Source organism: Oncorhynchus tshawytscha, linkage group LG19, assembly GCF_018296145.1.
Source record: "Oncorhynchus tshawytscha isolate Ot180627B linkage group LG19, Otsh_v2.0, whole genome shotgun sequence".
In the NCBI taxonomy this organism is placed as follows: domain Eukaryota; kingdom Metazoa; phylum Chordata; class Actinopteri; order Salmoniformes; family Salmonidae; genus Oncorhynchus; species Oncorhynchus tshawytscha.
Window position 1 is genome coordinate 40553912 of NC_056447.1, and position 7849 is coordinate 40561760.

The 7849-nt window shown below is 40.0% G+C and overlaps 1 long non-coding RNA gene across 2 annotated transcripts; it reads left to right on the forward strand.

The window, feature by feature from the left end:
* Positions 1 to 4798: 4798 nt before the first annotated feature.
* Positions 4799 to 7479, forward strand: LOC121840077. 2 transcript variants are annotated; one of them, XR_006079369.1, is made up of 7 exons: positions 4800 to 5149; positions 5464 to 5557; positions 6266 to 6367; positions 6453 to 6779; positions 6902 to 7044; positions 7127 to 7236; positions 7339 to 7479. It is a non-coding gene; the product is annotated as an uncharacterized LOC121840077 (long non-coding RNA). The 2 variants fall into 2 exon arrangements; XR_006079370.1 differs by lacking the exon at positions 6266 to 6367 and having other exon boundaries at positions 4799 to 5149.
* The last annotated feature ends 370 nt before the right edge of the window (positions 7480 to 7849 follow it).

A 7849-nucleotide genomic window follows, 5' to 3' on the forward strand; every position in this document is an offset into this window, starting at 1 on the left:
CTAAAAAACTCAGTTCCCCAAAGAGATAGCGGAGGAAGATGCTGCAGCGTGGGTGCAGGAGCAGAAATATTAAAGTTATTTATCCGTGACTCATTCAATCCAGCTTCCACAAATTCTATCCCGGGAATATTGAGAATTAATCTCAGAAGAACCCTTATGCTTGTAAAAAAAAAAAAAGGACACCTGTTACCCTCATAGCCAGAGTTCAAGACAGGCCTGCTCCCCTTAGACACGTGAAAAATACACAATGTATCCAGTGTCTTGTAGTCTGTCACAGTTAAAAGGCGAAGGCACTGAGGGCATTGACACCACCACATGATGGACTAAGAAGAGTGAGGTTAGACTACTGGTCATCTCACTGTAGAACTGGAAGTGTGTTAACATAATGGGAGTCCATGCCCCTCTGTTTAAAGAACCTCTGACTTAGTCAAGTTCAGTCTAACATAACTTTGGAATTCCCTGATTATACAGGGAGCTTTCCACTTACTTTCCCACTCAGCATTTAATTGCTTTTTAAAATTGAATTGTCTCTCTCTCTTTGCATCATTACACTTGGCAAGAGCCGAAGTCATCGTAAATGATGGTTCCCCTAATTTTATATAGCCAGACAGCTCAAGAGTCCCAAGACGCTACTACCCTTCAGCAATGTTAAAGCCTGTACATGTTCTGAAACAGTACCACACATGTCAGTGTGAGAGACATCCACCCTCCCAGCCTTCTCATTATTAACCGGCCTGCTGCTGCTGTAGTAAAACTCTCTTCAGACTAACGCGGAGGGAAACAAATGATGTGAATAACCATGGCACTGATTCTAGACCTATAATGAGTACATCGTCAATATCCTACTCCATCTAGCCATCAGCAGCCTGTCCCCCTATCAAGCCTGAAGTGACAACATTATTTATTTTAAAGACATCTATTTTGCTGCAGTGCAAGCCATGTGACAGGAGGAGTATTTTGAGCAATGATATAAAGCTAATGATCTCATGTTTTCCCTTATGGCTGTGAGGCTGCCCAATATGGAACTAGACCGCTGCACAGATTGGACAGCAGAAGGGAGGTTTGATATCACAACAGGGAAGCACAATATGATCAACAATACAAGGTAGAGGAAATGAAGTACAGAGAGGGAATAACATTACAGAACAAAGAACTGCTGATGGTGCTACAACAATGTTGCTTTTGCCAGAGATAATGCATTCATATGCGATAATCCCACGTTACCTCATGCATCACCTACAGAATGATGATCTGTCTTCTGTTTCCAGCTTGTTTGTCTTTCTCCCTTTCCATTGGTATGGATGAAGGAATATACATATTCAGGTGGGCTTCATTGGGTTGCTGTAGCGTAATTGGGGAGAACGGGCTCGTGGTAATGGCTGGAGAGGAATGAGTGGAATGGTATCCAGTACATCAAAGACATGGTTCCCATTTGTTTGATGTCATTCCATTAGCTCTCTTCCAGACATTATTATGAGCCTTCCTCCCCTCAACAGCCTCCACTGATCTGGTTGGTTAGCCCTGTATGTCTGTCCATCACCCTCATTATATTTTATGTGCCAGTCAAAGCGTATTACAAGTGTATCCCTTCAAGAAGGGCCTGTACAGTAGATGATACCATTGGAGTTCATACAATGTTACTCTCCACAGCGAACTTCCGTTGCTGTAAGTTCCACTTTTTACCACACTCACGTTTCTTCCACTTTTAAACTTCTTTCCAGACAGTACTTGTTTTACCCCCAGAAGTAGTCCTTCAAACCTGTTATTACCCAACAATCCCAGAGCAACGTCCCTGTACTTCCTTGAATATGTAAGATCTGAGGATAGTTAGACAAAGCAAGACGGACACCTCACATGTGTCGGGGCTGAGGCTTTATGGAATCAACAACAGAATGAGAGTGCTCTGAAAGGGCAGCAGCAGGAGACTTTAGCTCAACCAAACCCAATAGCACAAGTGTTTTTCTTAGAATGGAGGGAAATGAGAAACCTTACTGTCCACCAGTCTTTAGTAGCACATCTGGAGCACAGAGAGAGTACAATGACAAAGAAAATGTCAATGGTTGGATGAATTGATTAAATCCAATTTTAGACATAAAATGACATTACCATTAAAACACTTAATTTATTGCAGTGGGCTAAATCAGGGTCAACCAGAATGATTCTTGGTAGTCTTAAACAAATCTACTTTGAAACAAAAGTATACACCTCGTGCACACATGGTTGTGGACTTAAAAAAGAAGACACCTGTACCATGTCAGATATTGAGTTGAAATATATTTAATTTTGGAGTTTGCACTCCAATATTTCATTTTACATACATCACAAAAAACTGCACTATAACAAAACTGTTTGACATAGAAACATCGGATTTGTCAGGATTAAAGAAATAATCTTTATTAAATATGAAATTATGAGAAATATAAATAACATTCTACCCATGAGGCCAAAGAGGGCGCTTTTGGTCATTGACTGCAGGAAAGGGCTACAACATACAAGAAAATCAGAAGAAGGTGTAACATTAATTTGCACAATAACAACCTGCATCAGGCAATGAATAGTGTAACAACTTCCCAATTTGTTAATTCCTATCAGAAGCACATTGAGAGACAAGTCTAGTGCATTGCATACTGAGACATTTAGTGGTCATTTAAGTGATAATGACAGAGAAACTTTTGTTTGGAGGATTTATTTGCCCGGGTGTTGTTAGGCTTCGTGGACATTATCACTTTTATGCAACCGGTTACCAACATATTCAAATAATGATTGACATATTTTCATTAAAAACTTTATTTTGATGAACGTATTCATGCTATTTCGTCCTTATAGTTCTGACACAGAGGTAGCGTTGCTACCCAAACCTGCTAGTCATTCGTTCTATTGGTTCAGTTGCCAGAGGCGTGACCCAGTCGTTTTGTTCTAAATCTATGGACGCGACCCAGTTGTTTGTTCTAAATGTTCCATTGCCAAGATGGTGGGCAATGTTCTTATCCCTTGCTCACTAGCTAGCCAACTTTGGCTAACACAGTCACGTCAAACAGTACAGCCATAATAACAGCAAAGTACCTGCATTTGCGTTTGTTTAAGCTGTTTTCTAGTGATTTTTTGGGGATACATCCATAACAATGAGCTAATGATGTGCAATTTCACCTGGCATAGAACATTTGCTCTCTCACCAGGCCACTGTTCAGAAGAGATAGCTAACACAATCACTTCAAACTGAAGCTGGAATGACAGCACACTAGCTGCCTTTTGTGCTTTTCTATTGACATTTCTTTGTATATATCCATAACAATTATGTTGATTCATGACTTCGTCTGGCTGAGAAAAGCTGCCAGTCTGTCTCGCGTCCCGACTATGACACGCTCATTATCATAGGACAGCTATAGATCCAATTTCAATATTGAAACAATGTTGCAAATGTCGGAGAGACAGGCAGCAAGGTTATTTCAAATCCCTGCTGTTGAAAACTAAAGGCTAGTCTGAAGGAAATGGGAGATCTGATGACCAATTTACTCCTTTAACAAAGAGCACCTTTTGTTTACCAACATCAATTATTGTGTACGAGGCAGCACTTCCCTGTCACGTTCTGACCATAGTTCTGTTATTTTATTCTTTGTTTTAGTATGGTCAGGGCGTGAGTTGGGGTGGGCAGTCTATGTTTGTTTTTCTATGTTGGTTTTTGTGTTCGGCCTAGTATGGTTCTCAATCAGAGGCAGGTGTCGCTAGTTGTCTCTGATTGAGAATCATACTTAGGTAGCCTGGGTTTCACTGTTGGTTTGTGGGTGTTTGGGCCACACGGTACTGTTTCGGTTTTGTAAATTCACATCATCGTTTATTGTTTTGATTCAGAGTTCAGTGCTTTCTTTAATTAAAATCATCATGAACACTTACCACGCTGCGCTTTGGTCGGATCCTTACTCCTCCTCAGACGAAGAGGAGGAAAGCCGTTACATTCCCTTTGTTCAAGAAAGTACAAATTCTTCATGATGTACAGTAAGCAAAAGGAGCAAACATACTGTATAAACATAAAACATTATTTTATACAGTCACTTAAATTAATGTATAATTAACTCAACAGTGATTTATTGATCGCTGCTATTGAAGAGATACATTGTGTAAAATGTGCACACACTTTGTGTGTACGGGTGCCATTCTTCCACATCTAGTTCAGTGTATATTTCTTCAAGGGAGCATCTTTCGTCATTCCAATCCTCTGGTCTGTTGAATGGGGTACAAACTCCCCACAGTCCTGTTCTGTTTCTTTCCAGCTGTTGGGCTGTCCACCCCCCAACCTGCAATTGAAACAACACATAGACTCAAACTGTCAACTATATCAGAGCCTACTACTCCAGTCAGTGATTTCTTATAGACACATCCCTCTGATTGACCCTGATTCGGCCCACTGCAGTAAAATGTTAAACCAGAGATGTTTCTTGTCCCTCTAAACACCATGTTATATTAACCTCACGTATCAAACCTTTTTAAATAAATTATAGATGAAAATAACTTATTGCAAGGAACAATTCTGAGAGGCATTTCAGGAGAATGACTTGAGTCTGCTTATGGAGCATTTCCTTTTGATTTCACAATATCTGCATCTGCATAATAATGCAGAACGAAGAGAGAAAGAACAAGAAAGAGAGAGGGAAGTGAAACAATTAGAGTGAGAGAGGAGGAGAAGTGCCATTGACCAGTACAGCGCCAGTACAGTAGAAAATATATCAGCTAAAGAATGTTGTTCTGTAAAATCTTCTTTCGATCATGAACTGCACCTCGTCTTCTAAAGAACTATGACCTCTCTTAAATCCTATGCAGCACCTTTCCTGGGAAATCACATTATCTTGAATTCCACCTAACCATAAGACAGATGGATAGTTTCTTACTAATCATCACATTTGATGGGTACGCCCAAATCAACCACAAGTTACAATGGTACATTAGTTACTTCATAACTGTTTGACCAAGTAATGGTATGATGATGTTGGCACAAAATGTACTGTACTTTGGACTATAAAACACGTTTGGTGACCAGGATGTTGCGTTTGGTGCTAGATCAATACATTTCAGTACAGTAGGTTCATCATATGACTTAAATCCACACAAGTGCAATATATTTGGATTAATCCATTTTCAAATGTCAAAGACCATGGTAAGAATTATTTCCATTGCATTTGTTATTTTGTATTCATTGTCTGACTATTTTGTTGGCTAATGTGTCACTGAGGGTCTGAGCATCTGTCTGTTTATGTGTGCTTATTTGGCATGTTAGTATATTTGACTTTTTTAGCTTCAGTGTTTTGGGTTATAGTGTTTTTGATAGACAAACTTTGCCAATACATACTGTACATACATACATACTGCGGCCATCAGATTTTCTGAATGTAGACCTAAAGTACTGCAAGGTACAGGCACAGTATCTGAGCATATGTGTACAGATACCTGAGGAAATCTTTACAAACACAGGTAGAAGACAATGATTCCAGCACAATGAAGATATTGGATATTGATGACGACACACACAGCATGACCAGAACAAGAGATGGCGTTAAATATTCAGGTACCAACACACACACTAGTGGTGCGGGTCAGTTGTTTGTTCACCCGCACCCAACCGCATTTGTTAATAATCCATCTGCAACCTCCCGACTATTTGTGATAAAGTGAAAATCTGAGGACCGCACCCGACCTAACCCACTAATATACAAAATGTGTCATAGGCTATAGTCAGAGACAGCGGAAAGATTTTTTGACATGATTTAGATATGTTTCTGCTTATAATTTCCAACATTTTGGTAGGCTATTTGTTAGTCAACTTGTCTATAATTAGATACATGCAGCTTCTCTTCTGTCATTATACTGTATGTTGCCCTAGAACAGGGCTTCCCAAACTCGGTCCTGTGGCTTGATGGTGAGCTGGTTATTTGAATCAGCTGTGTAGTGCTAGGGCAAACACCAAAATGTGCACCAAGGGGAGGCCCCAGGACAGAGTTTGAGAAATCCTGTTCTAGAAGACTAAATAAACCCTTGCTCACCAGAGTAATGTCATACATCGATAGAATTAATACTTCCATCTAGTTGGGATTGGTCAAGTTTTCTCTGTCAAACGTTTAGGGACCGGGGAGAAAATGCAATAATCAAAAAGAAGGGAAAGATTTTCTGTGCAAAAGTTCCAAATGGCATCAGTTTGACCAGTTGTAAGGAAATAGAATGCTGTGAAAATGACCCAATATGTTTCTAATAAGATTGATAATATCTTGTGATGTAGTACATTTTCAGTGGTGGAAGAGACCATACAAAGTTGCTGCATTGTGTCTGGGGCTGCTGTGTGTTCTCCTACTGGCTGGGATCATAGGCCTGGGTGTACACTGTAAGTTTAGTATGTTCTCACTAAAACATTGATCTTCAGTGACATAATTATTGATAAATGTTTTCAATGTTTCACTGTTCCCTAGTCACTGGTCAGCATTATTCTCCAGAGAGAGACCAGCTACAGACCAGCTACAACAACATGACTAAAGAGAGAGACCAGCTACAGATCAATTATAGTACCCTGACTAAAGAGAGAGACCCGCTACAGACCAGTTTTAGTACTCTGACTAAAGAGAGAGACCAGCTACAGACCAGTTATAGCACCCTGACTAAAGAGAGAGACCAGCTACAGACCAGTTATAGCACCCTGACTAAAGAGAGAGACCAGCTACAGACCAGTTATAGCACCCTGACTAAAGATAGAGACCAGCTACAGAGGGAGACAATCAGACTGAACAAGAAGCTCAAAGGTGAGTAAAATGACATTTGACTTCATTACAAGTCCTTTCTGTGTCATGTTGTTTTCTTGCTACTTCATTCAATGAGAGTGGTATCAATCAATGATTGTAAATAAAGTAAGGAAAACTTCTAGGGAGACCTTGTCACGAAGGATGGATAAAGTTCGAAACCAGCTGTTACTTCTTCTCAACTGTGAATAAAACCTGGGAGGAGAGCAGAATGGACTGTATAAGGAGAGAAGCACATCTTGTGATCATAAACAACAGAGAGGAATAGGTGAGAGAGATAGACAGAGAGAGAGAGGTGGGTGATAGAGGATATGTATGAGCAATGTCTTTTTTCTGTGCCTCAATGACAGGTATTTATCAATGGGTTAAACGGAGCAAATAAACAAATCTGGATTGGTCTGACTGACACAATTGTTGAGGGAACCTGGAAATGGGTGGACGGCACACCACTGACTACCACGTAAGACATTTGAAGAGTTCTGTTTCTATTAGAAATCACTGACTGGAGTAGTAGGCTCGGATAGAGTTGACAGTTTGATTCTATGTGTTGTTTCTACTTCAGGTATTGGGGGGATGGACAGCCTAATAGCTGGAAAGAAACAGAGCAGGACTGTGGGGAGTTTGTACACCGTTCAACAGACCCAGGGGATTGGAATGACGATGGGTGTTCCGTTGAACAATACTGTGTCTGTGAGAAATAGGATTATCATAGATACTCTCTCTGCACTGTCATTCATTTAAAGGGCCTCTCTATGTCCTATGTTACTCCTTTTAGTCTTATGTCTGAAGACAGATGTTATTTGGTGGAATGGTACTAGATGTGGGAGAATGCCACACGCTGACAAACACACACACATGTACAGTGCCAGTCAAAAGTTTGGACACACCAACTCATTCAAGGCTTTTTCTTTATTTTTACTATTTTCTACAGTGTAGAGTAATAGTGAAGACATCAAAAAGATCAAATAACACATATGAGGCATATAGTAACCAAATAAGTGCTAAACAAATCAAAATATATTTTATATTTGAGATTCTTCAAAGTAGCCACCGTTTGCCTTGATGGCAGCTTT